Below are 19,183 nucleotides of genomic sequence, written 5' to 3' on the forward strand. Positions count from 1 at the left end.
CTTTTTTCTACCACATCTTTTCCTTCCCTTCGCCTCTCTATTAATGTGCTTGGACACAGAGCTCTGTGAACAGCCAGCCTCTTTAGCAATGACCTTTTGTGTCTTGCCCTCCTTGTGCAAGGTGTCAATGGTCTTTTGGACAGCTGTCAAGTCAGCAGTCTTCCCCATGATTGTGTAGCCCACAGAACTAGACTGAGAGACCATTTAAAGGCCTTTGCAGGTGTTTTGAGTTAATTAGCTGATTAGAGTGTGGCACCAGGTGTCTTCAATATTGAACCTTTTCATAATATTCTAATTTTCTGAGATACTGATTTGGGGTTTTCATTAGTTGTCAGTTATAATCATCAAAATTAAAAGGAATGAATACTTGAAATATATCAGTCTGTGTGGAATGATATACATTATACAAGTTTCACTTTTTGAATGGAATTACTGAAATGAATCAACTTTTTGAAGATATTCTAATTATATGACCAGCACCTGTATACACAAAATAGAAACAAAAGTCCATCCATCCATCCATCCATCCATCATCAACCGCTTATCCTGTGTACAGGGTCGCAGGGGGCTGGAGCCAATCCCAGCTGTCATCGGGCGAAAGGGTACACCCTGGAAGGGCGCCAGCCCATCGCAGGGCAGAAACAAAAGTCATTATATCAAATAAATTAAGTTAATAGAAATGAAATGTAATATGTGTAATGTCTAATTAAAGTTAGATATTTTACTTTCTGATCGTGGCACCTTTCCTCCATTTACATGTGTAAGTACATAAATAGATGCGTGGCACAGCAACTTTATTTCCACACGCTTTGCAAGATTACTGCCAGAGAGCTTAAAGTGTGACCTGTGCCAGACACTGAAAATGGCTTGATTTACTGTAGAGTTGCTGTGCATTTAGAAGGTGGCAATCTTAAGCATACACAATGAGTAGAGGCAGAATGCACCTCATCAAAAAAAAAGTTAAGTATATGAGAGCCAACCACGTATTGATGAATGTGTGGGTATAACATTGGATGGCTCTGACCATTTCAAATAAATGCCATTCTGCTGTGGGGTACATTGTCTGAAAGTATAGCGTCTTACTCTCAAACCTGAGTGAAAAAGGCAAAGGTGTACATCTCGCTCCCACTTTACCTATACCTTTGCACCAGTTACTGGCATGTGTGTCATGCCAGCAGAGTGTCATTCTGCATAGTGATACAGCAGTGAGAAGATCTGTGGCTTTAACTCTCTGCTGAAACAGTGCCTACCCTATGTCCTACATGTTTAAATCAAACCTCTTAACACCAGATTTAGAAAGTCACTTTCAGTTCTTAGGAGATGGGGATATGACTTCATATGTTGCTGTTGTTGTGCTCATGCTTACAGTATGTTGTGCATATCTGTGCTCTTTAATGCATGTATAAAAGTGATCGCAGTGCCTAGAGATTACAAATCATGTTGCCTTTTTGTCTAAATGAATATGTATTTCAAACTCCTCACGTATACAGGGGCTGGACTGTCCATGCGCAGCACTGTTTGCCAGTGGAGCTTGACCATGAAGGCATCATGGAATTGGGCTGACAGATACATGTTCCTTGAGTGTGCATAAGGAACTGCTACCATATTGTGGGTTAATCCCCAGAGAACTTGACAAACAGACCTCTCTCTTTTCTTTAAGGGTTGGATGCGCAACAGCTTTTGGAATTGTTGATAACGCTGTGGACACGTGGGATATTGGATTGTTACATGGGACTTTAAGACAGACAGTGCAGAGAGGTTTTAGAGCAAATATTTATTGCTCTGGGACTCTAAATGAAAGAATTCATTTCCTTCTGTGAATTCAAACATAGCTTGCTCTTCATGCCTGCCTTAAAGGACTGCTTCTCTGAGGCAGGCATGTAAAGTAAAATATTTGAGCCTTTGTGACACCAACAATAATTGTGATGCTCATACCTGTTCTACTAAAGGTGGTACTGCTGCATGTGTGAGGTGCAGCTCAACAGCGGAACATATGGCTTCTAAAAGGTAAATTAGAAAGGTGAAAAAGCGGAACTCCTGTGATCATTTGTCTCAATCCATTTCCCCGCATGACTGATATCAGGTAATGGTTTCTAAGGCGTGGGCAGATTAAGGGCTGTCTAGGGCTTCTTGCTCTGCACTGAAAAGCCAGATAGCAGCGTTTCTTTTTTAATTCTCCTGTGCGCACACCACACAATAGCGAGCAGTGGAGAATAGTGCAATGGCAGTGGAAGCGGTTTTATTACTAAAGAATCTTTGCGTGGGTGGAGGACCGAGCCCCTGCTGCTCCCAGGTTGGTGACTGGTCTACCTTTTTATTTTTAAAGGTAACAAAGGTGATGTTTGGTTCTCCTTGGTTAGTGATGTAGGACGCATAGTACAGAATTACAGATGAATGAATCACTTAATAACCTTTGTGTTCGGCAGCCCCACATTTACGGGCATTTTCTTGAATAACCAGGGATTGTTGTACATTTACAGTAACCTACTTTATTTTCTGGTCACCGTAGGACCACTACAAGATGTCACTCATCTCAAAATAATAAAAAATAATACGTTATTAAAAACTACCACCTCACAATACACTGTACAGTACACTCGCTGGTGTTTTTAATATACATTTTAGACAAGTGCTTGGTTATCTCGTTAGCTGTGACGTGGTCCACTGTGGAAAATCTGCAACAACGATGCATCCTGTCATATGGGTCTGCTGAGTGCTATCCTATACTCCCAATGCCATAATACACTCAGCCTGGACGTCACTACCCCTCCCTTTTCTCCCTCTCGCTGTGCATCTTGTTTTGTCATTCCCACTCAGTTTCAATGTGTGCTGGTTGTGTTTTTAATTCATGACTCATACATTTATTGTGTCAAAAAAAGAAACCCTTGTAGCAACATGTAAAATCTGGACTTTGACTTATCTGAATAGAACAGTTAGTTTATCATACTGCATATTTGCTATAAAGCCAAATATAGACCCCATTAACCATCAACTCAAATGTCAAGAAGATTGGCACGAACAATGTGATTTAAAAGATTGTATTAGTTTAATACAGATGTGCTTCTCAGATATAAACCATCTTTATCGGACACCTGTACTATATAGAATAAACTTAAGAATGCGATTTGCTGAAATACAGCTTGTTGTGTGTTAAACAACTCATGACATACCACCCTTTGTTTGAACCCACCCATTTTTCAAGTGAGCAAAACTATTGGAACATATGACTGACAGATGTTTCTTGATTGTCCAAACATTAAATTGCTCTGCATGACTAGTCTAAGTTTTCATCCTTGGTTCAAACCTATAAAGACTGCATTTCCTGTTAAATATATTTATTGATGATGTAACTGATGATGGTAGCAGCAGAATGAAAAAACGGAGAAATGCATTGAAATTAATCGGGAGGAAGTTGATCATGCAGCAGGACAATGACCCAAAGCACACTGCCAACAAAACAAAGGACTTCATCAGGGGAAAAAAGTGGAAGGTTTTTGCCTGGCCAAGTCAATCAGCTGACCTTAACCCAATAGAGCATGTATTTCACCTCCCTAAGAGGAGACTGAAGGGAGAAACACCCCGAAACAAACAAGAACTGAAAGAAGCTGCGGTAAAAGCCTGGAATAGCATCACAAATGAAGAATGCAACAGTTTGGTGATGTCGATGGGTCGCAGGCTTGAGGCAGTTATTGCAAGCAAGGGTTATGCCACCAAATATTAAATGTTATTTACTTTTAAGATTATTTGTTCCATTACTTTTGCTCACCTAAGAATGCTGTGATCTAATACAAAGGTTGGTATGTCCTGAGTTGTTTAACACATCTAGATGTGAATACCAGGAAATAAAAGCTGAAATTCTGAACTCTTTATACTCATCTTTTGATCTTAAACCTCTCTGTCTGTCTGTATGTATAAAAAAAAAAAAAAAATCCCCCTATGGTATGTGTCATCCTCAAGCTCAGGTCCTCTGGGAGTTTGAGGGTTCTGCGCAGTATCTTAGCTGTTCCTAGGACTGCACTCTTCTGGACAGAGACCTATGATGTTTTACCTGGAATCTGCTGTAGCCACTCTCCCACTTTAGGGGTCATGGCCCCCAGTGCTCCGATAAACACTGGCACCACTGTTGCTCTTACTTTCCACATCTTTTCTAGCTCCTCTTTCAGCCCTTGGTATTTCTCAAGTTTCTCGTGTTCCTTCTTCTTGATGTTGCTGTCACTTGGGATTGCCACATCTATCACTACTGCCTTCTTCTGCTGTTTGTCCATCAACACGATGTCTGGTTGGTTAGCCATCACCAGTTTGTCAGTCTGGATCTTGAAGTCCCACAGGATCTTAGCTCGGTCATTCTCAACTACCTTAGGAGGTGCCTTCCATTTTGACCTTGGGACTTCCAGCCCATACTCATGGCAGATGTTCCTGTACACTATGACAGCTACCTGGTTGTGGCGTTCCGTGTACGCACTTCTTGCCTGCATCTTACACCCTGCTGTTATGTGCTGTACTGTCTCAGGGGCATCCTTGCACAGTCTGCACCTGGGGTCCTGCCCTGGTGTGGTAGACCCCAGCCTCTATTGATCTTGTACTGAGTGCCTGTTCTCGTGCTTCTGTGCTGCCCTTTAGTCCAGCCTTTTCCAGCCACTGGTAGGATTTCTTGATATCAGTCACTTCTTCTATTTGTCTGTGGTACATGCAGTGCAGTGGCGTGTCTCTCCATGAAGGTTGTCCTCACCTTCTGGTTTCTGCTGCCTGAGGTATTCACTAAGCCCGTCATCTTTGGGGGCCATCTTCCTGATGTACTCCTGGATCTTTGTCGTTTCATCCTGGACAGTGGCCTTGACACTCACTAGCCCTCGGCCTCCCTCGCTACGCTACGCTTGGTGTACAGTCTCAGGGTGCTGGATTTGGGGTGAAACCCTCCATTCATGCATTGTGAGGGGCTTTTCTTGTCTTGATGTCAGTGCCTCTATCTCCTCCTTTGGCCAGTTTATTATACCAGCGGGGTATCTGATGACTGGCAGGGCGTATGTGTTGATGGCTCGGATCTTGTTCTTCCCATTCAGCTAACTTTGGTGGACTTCCGCAGGCTAACGGAAACCATGAAGAGGCAGCACCTCTTCATGGTTTCCGTTAGCCTGCGGCACCCCAAGGTATTTGTAGCTAGGGATGAAGCGATTACCAGTTTAACGGTAAACAATGGTAAAATTCCCGGTCACTGCACTGATAACACGTTACGCAGTTCAGTCAACCAACCAGCATATCTAGAAATGCTACAGACTCATTGCAGGCACTATCATTGTCTTATAAAGACTTATTTGTTTTCATGTAGTTGTCCATGGGGTCATTGTATTACCTATATAAAATCTTGATAATGCACACTTAGATGATTTTCATAGGTTTACAAAAGGTATTTGCTGTTTTATTTTTTATGCAAACAAAATGGCAACTGTATTTGTAGTTTTCAATATAAAACTTGTTGAAATGGTTTCAGTGTGTGTGTATCAGTACATTTTTATATTTTTATATTTACATTTTTACAATACCGTGATAATACTGATAACTGATAATTTTGGTCACTATAATCGTGATATGAAATTTTCATACCGTTTCATCCCTATTTGTAGCTGTCCTGAACATCTGCAATGTGGCCTTCTGGTAGTTCAACCCCCCCCCCTGGTTCTGATTATTTTCCCTCTTTTTGATACCATGCAACCACACTTGTCCAGTCTGAACGACATTCCAATGTCGTTGCTGTAGATCCTGTTAGTGTGGATCAGTGAGTCGATGTCTCGCGATTTCTGGCATACAGCTTGATTTCATCCATGTAGAGGAGGTGACTGATGGTTGTTCCACTTCGGAACTGGTATCTGTAGCCAGTCTTTGTGATGATCTGGCTGAGGGGGTTCAGGCCTATGCAGAACAGCATTTTATGTTATAAGAAGTTTGAGAATGTTTTCGCTTCAGTAAGAAACTGTGGTGGAACAGATTAGACTATGGCGGGCCGCACTGCACTGGGAAAACGGGAAACACTGGACTGTATGAAGTCAAATCCCTATTTATATTCAAACAGGTGGTAATTTTAATGGGATATCATAAGCATTCGTAAAATAAATAACTAGTTAACAGCAGGTTGCTAATGCCAACCAACATTGTAATGCGACCGATATCTTTTTGGCTATTTGGAGCAAAGCATCTTACCTAACTCTGAAAACTTATTTTTAACCACCAATGGAAGAAGGATAAAATTTAACTGAGCTCTTCATCAGGGGTCTCAACTACATTTGGGGCCAGACTTTCAGTTGCCATATTCCTGTTTAATATTTTCAACCTTCGCAAAATTAATGTTTTTATTTTTTAACTTATCAATGGGAACAGACTCCTTAAAAACATGGTAGGCCTAAATCCATAATGATAAATCTACATAGGCTACTACATAGGCCTACTTAACTAGAAAATGCTCTCAGACACAGCCAAGGAATTCACTGAGGAGTGATGGTTAAAATCTGTAGTCTAACTGTAAATGTAACTCTGATTGGCATTAATTAACCGGTTTTGACGCTATTATGCAGCTGCTTGTTATTGTACATGAGCCACCTGTAATTACTGTTGGTAACAGCACAGATGCCTTTAAAGTGAAAGGAGTTGGCTACCTGGCTGAGAAAGTGGAGGTGTGTAGTCTGTCGCACGCAGGTCTTTATCTAACAGCTCACTGTGTCTGCTCCTGACTGCTGCATTACTCACTGCAATATTTCAAACTGGTCCGCTGTCTAAAAAACTGTTGAAAATGAAACCATGTAAACCTGTTCTGGTACAACTGCTAAATAAGATTTTGAACCTGAAAATTTGGTTAATATGACATTTTTAACTTTTTCCAAACGTCAGATCATCTCTTAGAAACCGGTGGTGGTGGTGTGAGAGTGAGTGTGTTTCAGCATTGGATCCCTTGCCACCATGGTGGATTCTCTGCTCTCCCGCTTGCCTGTGACTGTGCCATCTGGAGAGTTGAGAAGCCATCCCTGGGAGGAGAGCACTTAAGAAAGGCGAGAGGTAGAGGTTGAGGTGGCTGGAAGTAGAAGAAGAAGACAAAGAAGATGTAACAGTGTAGACAGTGTGGAAGGAAAGTGAGACGAGGGAGAAGGGGACACAGGAGGATTTGCAGTTGCATGGGTGGAAGTGTGAGGGTGAGAGAGATGATAAAGTCAAAGAGGCCTCTTACACATTCTGGCTTTGTGCTGCAGAGTTTTGGCAAAGATAATGCAAACAGTGTGAATACTCAGAGCAGATGAAATAGAGCAGAGTGAAAACAGTGGTGGATATTATGTCTAGGTGAAGACCAGTTGTAAACTGTGGCCAAGTTACATCTGAAAAGTAATCGCTCTTGATTGTCCAGTGTGTTTAAATTCGTTCGTAATTGCATTTGGATCAGACTGACTTAAAGTAAAGCTTAAACCCCGCAATAACAGATTTTTTTTACCATTTGGGGAAAACAAGGTGTAAACCCAGTATTGACATATCATCACCTTTTACAATCCATTCATTTGGAGTCGAGTTTCTGGCCTGCTGATGAATTTAAGTTCAATATTCACTCTCTTTTAGCTCCTTTTTTGGTCTCTACCAACTCCTAAGGCAGTTATGTGACGCTTTAGCTGCTAAAGGCTCCACTGTGTTCATCAGCTGGTTGCTAACTGTGACCGTCTGCCGTTTGGTTCTGAACAGGTAGTGTACAGTGGGTTTTTAAAGCTTTTTTGCTAATAACAGCTGTCTGCAGCGGCTGAAAACAATGCCATGTATAAGAGCAGTGAAAGTGAACCAAGAGAGTAAAGTTGTTGGCTGGACAGCTAAATGAGCTGAAACTCACTTTATACCGCTGTAAAGCTGAGGGCAGATTCAGGAAATAATTCTCTGTAAGTGCATCAGTAGGAGTGACCCATTGTTTTCACATTGTCATACATGTGACACATTATTATAAAATTATCACTTATAGCCCCTTTAAAGTCAGTATGTAATTGAATAAATGTAAATGAGATCGCCTGCTTCTTCTTTAGAGTAACGAAACAGAATATGTGAGCAGGGGTGAATTAGTAGAGCTATTTAAATCAGATCATTCAGATTTGATTGGATCCCACAAAGTGGCAGTGGCTTAGTGAATATGGAGCTGTAGAGGACTGTTGGCCTCCACCCTCACCGTCCCCACCCATGTTTTTTAGATCAGCAGGAGGATGCAGGAGGACGATGATGGAGAAATGAACAAATTAGAGCACAACCACACTGTTTTAGGAAATTTATACAAAGGTTTTTGCCAACTGACATCCAATCAAAACTACTCCACTAAGCGCCCCAAATCACACTTGATTGGATACATTCATGTATGCACCCCTAAGGTTAAGGGATGTTTTAATGTTTTACAGGGAAATAAAGGGATTTTGATTTAAAAAAAAATTTAAATTTTAACTTAAAATGATTTTTTGACATTGTAGAGAGACAGTATTCTGTTACAGGACATTTCAGTGTGGAACATGTTTGCTGTCTGTTGTTGGCGAATCATCTCCATGTTGTTTGTGGTTCTACTGAAGTCTGCTCTGTGCTTCCATGGTGACATCTCCATAACTGCAACCAGCCTAGTTTGTTGTGTTTTAAAATACATATTTGCATACCAAATACAGCCAATTTGCCTACTCTCATCTCCAACACAGTGACTATTTACTGCTCATCCAGTGATAAAGATGAGATCTTTATCATGTGAACAGATGAGGGCGTTGGGTGTAGGCTGCTCCACTGCTCTCTGGGACATTCGTTACCCGCTGGGGGCGATTGCATCATGTATGTGTCAGTTAGCATGACGAGGGCTGACAGATGCCTCCAACGAGACTGTCACTGAGCTCTAATGATGGCGTAGGTGTAGAGCCAATCACTTCCCCCCATTAAGAATGGAGCGGTGGGCCTCAATAACCAATAAGGGAGCAGAAGTGTGGGGGTGTTCGAACATGAGAGCGAGAGCTGTGTACTCCTGATGGGGAGCCCCGAACAATAAACATCTTGCACAACGCCAGGCTGAGACACAGTGCTGCTCCTCTGAGGTGATGGCGTTGCGATCTGAAGGGTCCTCCTGCTCCACTCTGCTTTGCATGTAAAGACAATATATTTCATTATATTCAATTGATTAAATCTTGCTTTGGTTATTTCACAAAACATATATTAACCTTTTTTGATTTATTATGTTTTGTTTTTTTAATTTTGAATCCCTGGCTAACATTGTGGGTGTTATTTCTGCTGTACTTTCTGCTGCCATTTACCCTGCCACGTTTGTTGGAAATGGCATGAATTAGAGAATCATTTAAATCAAAAGCATAGGTCATTCCTGTGTTATTGAATCATAAATGTCACACAGTAGTTCAAATGTTAATCCAAAAGCAAATTAGTTTGTACAGCCAGCATAATGATCAGCGCCTGGAAGAGCAACAAAGTCAAAAGCCGCCATATTCTCAACAGATAAATCCTCTTATGTATTTTGAATTACATGCAGTACAGTAAAAAGCAAAATATCTGAGAGTTTTCACTAGTTAGGGAGTGAGAAAAAAAGAAAACCTAAAAAACATCAACTATCCTTTTTGGCATGATGATCCAACAGAGTTCCTTTCGGTTTCACTTTTTCACTTTTATTTTCGATATGCCTTGAAAGTTATCAAGCTTAGCACCAAGTCGAATAAGGATCTTCCTGGAACTCATTGCAATAGGGTTGTTGAATATAGGGAAATCTCTGAAACATCTTTAATATATCAACAATTTTAAACCCTCTCCCAGCTGAACGGCATTAATTACACCGAGTGTGGAAGCTTATCTGGCCGGGATAATTATGTGTAATTCTGCCTCTGCTTGTTTCTGCTCCACATTCAAAATGTCCCTTTTTACTACTGAGTGTCGCTCCCTCCCCCTTCACTTTCTCTCCACTCCTCACTCAACACTACTGTTGCAACAAAGTGGGCTATTTCCATTTTTCTTATAATGTTGACAGCTTTTCTGGGCAGTTTTGATGTGTGTTTTATGTTATCAGATCATATCCACAGCCTCTTGGTTGTGTTCTGTGCATCATACCCTCAAAGATACAATACAGATATTAAACCAATTAAAATTACAGTATTTAGCAATGACATTATTAATTCTTTATTTAAAAAGGGACCGTGTACAGTAAAACATAAACGTTACCATTTGATGCACAGTACCAGATTATAGCTTCAAGCTAATTCACATCTGCAGTCCCGACATAGTGTTATGTTTTCTATTAAGACCTATGTGTGTCATTGCCGTGCCAATAGAATCTACTCTCAGAATGTACTATTACAGTAACTTTTCATTCAGATAATACCAAAGCTATCTTCTACATATACAAACCACCACACATGATCTCCAGTGTATACAGTATAGATTAAAATACTGAATCTGCTTTCAGTTTGAGCGATATCTTGGCCCAGCCTATGTGCTTCAAAGGTGCATGCTGTCAAGAAATATTCACTCTGTTGTTTATCTGCAATGGTGGCTTGTCAGATTGAATTGTAGAACCTAAACAGCCGGTGCTCAAAAGCCTTTTTGATCTGCATGCCAGTTAGCACCCCTGAAGACAGAGCGACATAAGACCTTCCTATGTGTCAACATAAGGGGATTGCCACAGTCTGGGTGCTAGACATAGAGCTCTCATTTAAAACTCGCTCACTGTAGAGCGGGGATGAAGAGAGAGGATTGGTAATGAGAGGAATGGATGATGGTGGTGGGAAATAGGGCAGGAGATGGTTTACAGTCTTTTGATTAAGACATAAAGAAGTAGCTTGTATTGTATACTGCCCCCCAAAATGCCGTAAATTACCATTGACTTGCTTTTGATGAAGGGTTGCTATGAGTAATATATTGCATTTCCTGGGACTGCTTCACGATAAAAGCCACCCTGTGTTATCCCGGTGGAAAACTTTTAATTTAAAGATGCAGCAGAAGGAAATCTTCAGTTTGCGGATGGGCGCGACTTAATATAGCTCTGATATGGTTGTAGGAGAGCGAAACTTAACAGTGAGACTGATATCAGTGAGATAAAATTAAAATAATTTGTGTACATGCCTCATTTCCATGTGAATATATCATGTGGAGACAGACACATCTATATCTTGCACCTTGCTAATGTCTGTCTGTACAGTGACCGTTTCCAAGTGCCTTTCACACACCAAACCTGCCCTGTGTCAACTCACACAAAATCATTTTGATTAACAGCATAAGTTCTCTATATCTTTCAACTCATCTTCAATAGCTACTGTAAACTCTTTACAGATATGCCAGCATGGTTTGCCAAGGCTGCCATGGTAACAGTGCTTGGCCCTCACTCTGCCTATGATTTGCCAAATCTCTACCAACTACCCCAGGCAAGCACTTTCCTTAAAAACAAAACGAAACAGCCCTTGTTTCCAAAGAATCCTTGAATGATGATTCAACATGGGAGCTTGGCATTACCTCATCAGCTTCAAATACAAATAAAATGGGCCTCAGTTACTGTGACAGTGCATTTGTGAGCCTGTCTGGGTGGAACATTTGTGATCTTATAAGGCAGCGAGACATGAATGAAGAGGTGAAATCCCAAACCAGCAGTACTTGGTGATGACACCCTGCAGCACAAAAACAGGAAGGAGACCATTTCATAGGCAATTCACGATAGACTCTGCCCCTATTCTCAGTGCAACACTGACCGCCACAAGTGCAATATTTTCATTTTAACTGTCTCAGCAGATCATGTCACAGTGCTTTGCTTGCATAACACAATGTCATCTGGTGACATTAAAAGGGGGTCTTTTTGGAGGCTCTCTGCTTTACTCAGCTGAGAGTGGGTAGTTAATTGTCAGGGAGCTGCCTGTGTGTTTTTGCTGAGACACAATGCAGTGTAATAAGATGAGACACGCTGTTCCCTTGTAATCTCAGTTTTAACAAACAAAGGCAAAAGAGCAGTCGGGGAGGGCTCGAAGGGACAAATCTGAGAGAACGACTGGAGATACCAGGAGGATGTGTGTGTGTGACGCTGTCCTCAAAAAACTTGCGTGTGGCTGCAGTTGTTTGGGCTGTGTGCATAAACGACAACTGAGAGTGACAGGAGCAGCCACAGCACTGCAAATTCATCTTTGTGGTTTCCAAAAATGGCACCAAGAGGAGTGACAGAAAAGGTTTTTGACAAGCAATGCAGTAAACGTCAGGCTCCGAGTGTTTACCACAAACATGCTGCTAACTTTCCAACGCACTGTTTCACATCTGCTACAGAATTCCCAGGACAGTATATCTTTGTATTATTTATTTTTTGTGGCTAGATTGGTTTAAACTCACAATCTGCCTTTGCATTCGTCTTAGTATTATTGGATCCGTGTACATACTGCCACAGTGGGAGCTCAGAGTGGAAAGTGTGTGAGCAAGGTTTTTATTTTAGAGAGAAGCCAGTGAGCAGCCTGTGCTTTATCTCAGCTGTGCTTTATGGGGTGAAAAATGGCAGTATGTTGAACTTTCATCCATAATAGATGAAGCACCTATGATATATAGAAAAAACACTATCAGCACATAACAGAAGATATATTCCTGCATCAGACTTTTAACCCCATTATTGGTCTGGACCTCTTATCTGCATAAACCGTCTGTTGCCATGACAACGTATAATATGTTATATGTTCCTGTCTCAAACTCAAGGTGAATGGATCAATGAAGTAAGTGTGTATTTGTGTGAGCAGTCATCAGCTGTCTATTCTGAAATATTCTTCCCGAGGAGAATTTAAAGCAGGAGTGCCAACCTCTACTGTACATGTGCTTGATGAATTCCGTGGTGATTACACCCACAGCTATTTTGGGAAGGGTTTTAAGTCAGAGATGTCGGTCTTGACCCACATAAGGTGTGCACAATGTGCACTCCAGAGGATTACGAGCTCGGAGGGTCTGCATCTTATAGCGCGTGTAAGTGTCCTCGTCAGGTATGATGCTTGAGGGTCCAAGGACAAAATGCGAAAACTAAGATGGGAGTCTGGTTTGCATTTGTTACTTTTCTCCAAGATCTCACATGCACACTCACTATTTACAAAAGGTTGTGATCGTCTGTGTTGTCAATCATGGGATAGGTCATAGTGGGATGAAAATCAATAATCATAAGATAATCATGCCATCATGTTTATTTTTGCAAGAACCATAGAACATCTGCTTTGTTTTGTTTTTAACATTAAATGGGCGGCAAGCCAAAAAATCTTTGAATGTGATTTTTTGATTAACAAACATAATCAATAGTGGTTAACAAAAGTTTTTTTATACTCATTGTTGTCATTGCACACTGGCTTCTCATCTTTTGGGCTGCAACAAACAATTATTTTCATTATTGATTAATCTGCCTGTTATTTTCTCGATTAATCTCAATTAATTGTTTTGTCTGTAGAGTGCCAAAAAATAGTGGAAATTTTGTCAAAGAAAATCTGCCCGGTAGGAGCTGGAACTAGTAAATATGTGGCATTTTTCCACATAAAATAACTAAAACAATGATCAGAATAGTTCCTGTTATAGTTATTTTAAGTCACTATTGATGAAGGTGTCAGAAATACTTAAACTGTACTGTAAAAAGTCAAATCATGCTGATAAAACAGTGAAGACAAAAGAGCGGATAAAAGGTAACTAAAAGACACTTAATTGAAGAAAAGCAGGGAGTGTGTGGCTAAGATGGACACATGGGACTTTCCCAGCCGCAGAGTAATATTTTTGCTATTTCGGTGCAAGGACAAAGATGCAGGGAGGCAGAGAGAGTGAGGGAGAGGCAGAGGGATAGAGAATGTGTGTGTGCCAGTTTTCTGAAGCATGTGCTCCTTCTTCCTGTTCCTGTGGGGGGGGTGTGTGTGTGTGTGTGTGTGTGCGTGTGTGTGTGTGTGTGTGTTGTGCAGTTTGATGGTCACCCAGTAAGAGACTGTTCTTAGTCATTATCACACCTCGCTCCCTTTTTACCTGACCATCCATCTGTTCACATATTTACCACCGGAAACAGATTCCCTGCTGAAAACAAATTAAAATATGCAAATGTCTACCTATACGTAAGGTTACAGTTAACACTGAGCAGATAGTGTTTTGAAATTTTAATGTGTAGTATGAGAGCAGTAACAACTGAAACAGTGAGGTTAAGTAAAAAGGGTTTGAAGTTTGAAGGCTCTTAGCCTTAGACTGTAAAGTTGTAAAACCTTTTTATTTATATTTTTATTGAGGTCCCACCCATAGACCAGGCTGACTTAGCTGAGAGCAGTGTTCAGCCGTCAAACATGATGCGAACACACAATTAAAACCAAACTTTACAACATCAGAAATATTAACACTTGAACGTGTATCAGCATGATAACAACTAACTAAAATGACAGACACCATCTTTGGGAAATATATTTTATGCATACTTTTTTTAGTTTGGCCCATGGTCTGTCCTCTGACATGGAGGTGGGCGGGGTTTATATGGATTTTATACAGCATTGATCGCTTCACTTTTGAAGAGCTGTCATGTCAACCATCTTTATAAACAGTCAATGATTTGAACAAATGAGCAAGTTTAATGACTAAATCTTTAACTAAGATACATTTAAATATGTGATTTAAAGGTAGCTAGACCAAATGAAATAACATGAATTAGCTTTAGTGAAGGCTATCTGATTAGGTAGGCTAGCACTAACCAGCTGAGTGCACTGCAGTTCTCATTTCAGTTTTCATGTGACAAAACTAAAGATATGACACTTTGCTACAATGTAAAGTAGTGAGTGTACAGCTTGTATAACAGTGTAAATTTGCTGTCCCCTCAAAATAACACATGACAGACGTTAATGTCTAAACCGCTGGCAACAAAAGTGAATACACACCTAAGTGAAAATGTCCTAATTGCGTCAAAAGTATCAATAATTTGTGTGGCCACCATTATTTTCCAGCACTGCCTTCCTTGGAGTTCACCAGAGTTTCACAGGTTGCCACTGGAGTCCTCTTCCACTCCTCCATGACAACATCATAGAGCTGGTGGATGTTACGAGACCTTGTGCTCTTCCACCTTCTGTTTGTGGATGCCCTACAGATCCTAATAGGTTTATCTTGGTCTCATTAGACCACAGGACATGGTTCCAGCAATCCTTAGTTTGCTTGTTTTCAGCAAACTGTTTGTGGGCTTTGTGGAGCATCATCTTTAGAAGAGGCTTCCTTCTGGGACGACAGCCATGCACACCAATTTGATCCAGTGTGCGGCGTATAGTCTGAGCACTGACAGGCTGACCCCACACCCATTCAACTTCTGCAGCAATGCTGGCAGCACTCATATGTCTATTTCCCAAAAACAACCTCTGGATATGACGCTGAGCATGTGCACTCAACTTCTTTGGTCGACCATTGAGAGGCCTGCCTCGGAGGCTGCATCAAGCAGCACAGAGCAGATGAGCCAGGCAGGAAGTCAAACACAGAACAGCATAGAGAATCTGGTCAATTTTCAAAATAAAACACCCTTTGCAGACTCCCAATCATACATACACAATAAACACAGTTAAAACAGACCAAAAGAAAGAAAAAAAATTAACTACGTAGCCTACTTAACCATAGTAGAAGCACAAAAACGGACAATCTGAACAACTCAGCAAATTCAGATGGGCAAAACGCTCTTATTCTGAAATGCTCCATGTGGATATGTAACGTTAGCCTGCACAGAGTGGAACGGAACGGGCTCCCAGGGAGCTGTTATCTGTAGTTGAAGCACACAAAATGACAAATTAAAAACACGTTACCAACGTGTAGGCTAAACACTCCGCTGCTGAAACACTTCAGTGTGAGTTGACGCTGGACAAAAGCGTGGCACAGCCGCTACCTGTGTCGGTTCGGCTGGCGCCATTATCCCATGTTTACCTCTAGTTGTGTTTGTTGTTGTAAAAAGTACACGCTCTGTGCCTGCTCTGACTGGTGAGTAGGACCGTAACACTTACACAAGTGCCACTTCTGATTGGCGAGCAGATCTGCCCCACAAGGATGACAACAGAATGAATTTGTAACTGCACGACTGTTTAAAACTGGCGCGTGCTTTCCAATCGAAATTGCGATTGGAAAGCACGCGATTAGTTGAAACAATTGGAGAGACGGCCTAGGCCATCTTTATGTAGAGCAACCATTCTTTTTCTCAGATCCTCAGATGGTTCTTTGCCATGAGGTGCCATGTTGAACTTCCAGTGACCAGTATGAGGGAGTGTGAGAGCGATAACACCAAATTTAACACACCTGCTCCCCATTCACACCTGAGACCTTTTAACACTAACGATATAATCAAATATTTACAAAAATGTGAGGAGTGTACTCACTTTTGTGAGATACTGTATGTAGTTACTGTGTTTTGGCTTTGTAGGGTAGTTTAGTATGCTTTACGGGTATTTTTCATTCATGTTGTATTCTTGGATTAGCCATAATTAGCAATGGTTTTGAATCTGCTTTATAAAAACACCACACAGCAACAGATATGTGTTAATGTCATGCAAAGCTGCAAGCTGAGGGTGCACTGTGATAATAACTAAGACTCTCTGCTATTAAAGATTCCTGAAAAGACTCTAGGCGGACATTAAAGGGAATTTAACACACCTACATTAAAGTACTCTCTCACACAAACAATAGTTATGAATGATATTGGATGCCTATATTTCTGACAGGCTGTTAATGTGCTAGAAGCTTGTGTAAGTGAATTGCTGGTTAGTATGAACTCAAACCTCTCCTTTGTCTGTTTCTCTTACATACATGCAAACAGATGCACATTCACAGGCGCTCCATCTGCAGTATCCTCACCTTGTGCTCTCTTTTTGGGGAAGAAATTAGTAGAGAGGAGGGAGGACAGGAAAAGGAGGCCATCAACATGGAGTCTCTAATTGAAGGTGTCACGGCTGTGTCTCCTCCCCGTCTTTCCCAGCCTCCCTGCTCCGCTCAGGGCAAATATAGCAACAGACACCACACGGGAGAATCTTTTATACATCTAAGGGGAGAATCGGCTCTTTGCTAGCATGTTTTTTTTGGCATTTGTGTGGTAGAATGGAAGGAATTTTATGCTTTCATCTGCGTTTATCGTCTCTGGGGTCCAACTGATGAAATAACAAGGGAGAGTATTTCTTAGATTCTGAGCGGTCTGCTGTTTGTGTGTTTATATGAGTTGGCAAAATTAAGACTTCCCTTTCTTTAACTCATGTTTTTCATTTAAACGAGTGAAAGCCAAAATACTACTTTATTTGAATAAAATACAGTCTTCACTGCCCTTAAGTGTAAGAAGGATGTGAGTGGGTTTGAGGGGGTTGTATTGTTTTGTACAGGCACACTGTAGCAATATGTGAGGATTTTAATTTCTTAATTAATGAAAACAGAAATATGGTCAACAAAACCTGGCTTTTACTTGAATTAAAGTGCAGAAATAACTATAGCCAAACATGACTATCTATGTGCTTCATCCTTATTAAACATTTCTTTTCTCCAGTCACCAGTGACTATATATATTTTTGTATTGCTCTGTATCTAGAACTATATGTGTGCGCGTGTGTGTGTGTGTGTGTGTGTGTGTGTGTGTATGTATGTATGTATGTATGTGTGTATGTATATATATATATATGTGTGTGTGTGTGTATGTGTATATGTATGTATATGTGTATGTGTGTGTGTATATATATATATATATATATATATATATATATATATATATATATATAATACACACAGTGAACATGATGCATTTGCAAAATGGTGAGGGGAGTGCCCAATAAATCTCTGTTCAAGGGAGGAAATGCTAATGCTGAAGTAAGAGCGCTCAGTTCTCAGTTGTTGGCATGCCACGCAAAAGAGTGAAAGAAGGTGAAGTTGCTGTAGATCTGACGTTGTGGCATTTGTTGTTGATATTGATTTGATGACATAATCAGTCCCCTTTTACCTTAACTTTATCTATCTATACATTGACCATGCATTCTTTCTGCATGCAACGTATACGAGACAGCTTCCCTTTACAAATGTATGGTTATTTGCTACCCAGGTAACATCTGCCGTACAAATACCTTGTGCTGTCATGCTGTACAGTTTACACTTATACAAACTAATCAATATAGAGTATAAAGTGAGTGAACCTTCTGATGCATTAAAAATGAAATAGACCAATCATAAATAAATAAATACTCTTTCTTGTAGTGGTAGAGTTTGAAATGTAGCCTTCATGAGAGGTAATTAATTTGTAGTTTTGGCTGAATATTTGACCCACAAAATTTGTAAATTAGATATTTGGTTCAGTGAAATGTACAATAATAACCAAGTTTCCATCCAAATATGGCACAAAATCAGCAAAAGAAAATGCAAATGTTACACCCATTACTGTTATGAAAATATCAAAAGATAAGCTAGGTGCCATTAATCCAACGAGATGACTTAATGAACAGAGACCCAGACGAGCCTCAAACTGTGGGAAATAATAGATAAAGTGTGATGGAAACATATAGCACTAATGTTTGTGTCATGTCTTAAGACACTAATGTACCTTGTCTTTTCATTCAACAATTACAGGATTAAAAAATATTAAAGTAGATTCTGTCGAGTGCCTCCTCAGCCATAAATGACCAATCTATTCATTAATACTATTAAATTCTGAAAAATGACAATTTACAACTGTTGCACTGCACAGAAAGACCAACAGAATTTATCGCTTATTTATTGTTAATTTACTGACAATTCATTACCAAACTAAAGTTTCTGCCCTGGTCATATACCTTACAATGTGTTAAAATTCTCTGCATTAGTGTGCATGTGTCTTGCATGAAGTTGTTGTCTTGCTGATGTATGTAAACATGTGTTTTGTATGAGTATTAACAGATTCTGCAGTAGCTGGTTCTGGTGCAGAAGGACCAACATATCATTCTGCAGAGCAGGAATAGTAAGCACCACACCCCACATGGCAACACACAGCAGGACTGCTCACACCTACTCACATACTGTACACACACGTCTACTGACTGTTACAAAAGCACATTATCACTGTGACACGTTTGCAAGCTCTGTAATACAAACTGAATGTTAGACAGACATGGTAGCCTTGACAAGTCAGTTCAGACTGTGTCAACAGCTCTTTGATCCCGGAGGCTGCATGGACAGTGCAGATTTTACTGGAACAGTGTGACAGTGGAAGCTG

General features: G+C 40.6%; 1 protein-coding gene across 3 annotated transcripts in view; it reads left to right on the forward strand.

Moving 5' to 3' along the window:
• The window catches only part of prkcab (protein kinase C, alpha, b), a 110,469-nt gene that overhangs the window by 2,490 nt on the left and 88,796 nt on the right, over positions 1-19,183 (forward strand). The gene's annotated exons all lie outside the window — the stretch shown is intronic.

This window comes from Micropterus dolomieu, linkage group LG02, assembly GCF_021292245.1.
Source record: "Micropterus dolomieu isolate WLL.071019.BEF.003 ecotype Adirondacks linkage group LG02, ASM2129224v1, whole genome shotgun sequence".
Classification (NCBI taxonomy): Eukaryota; Metazoa; Chordata; class Actinopteri; order Centrarchiformes; family Centrarchidae; genus Micropterus; species Micropterus dolomieu.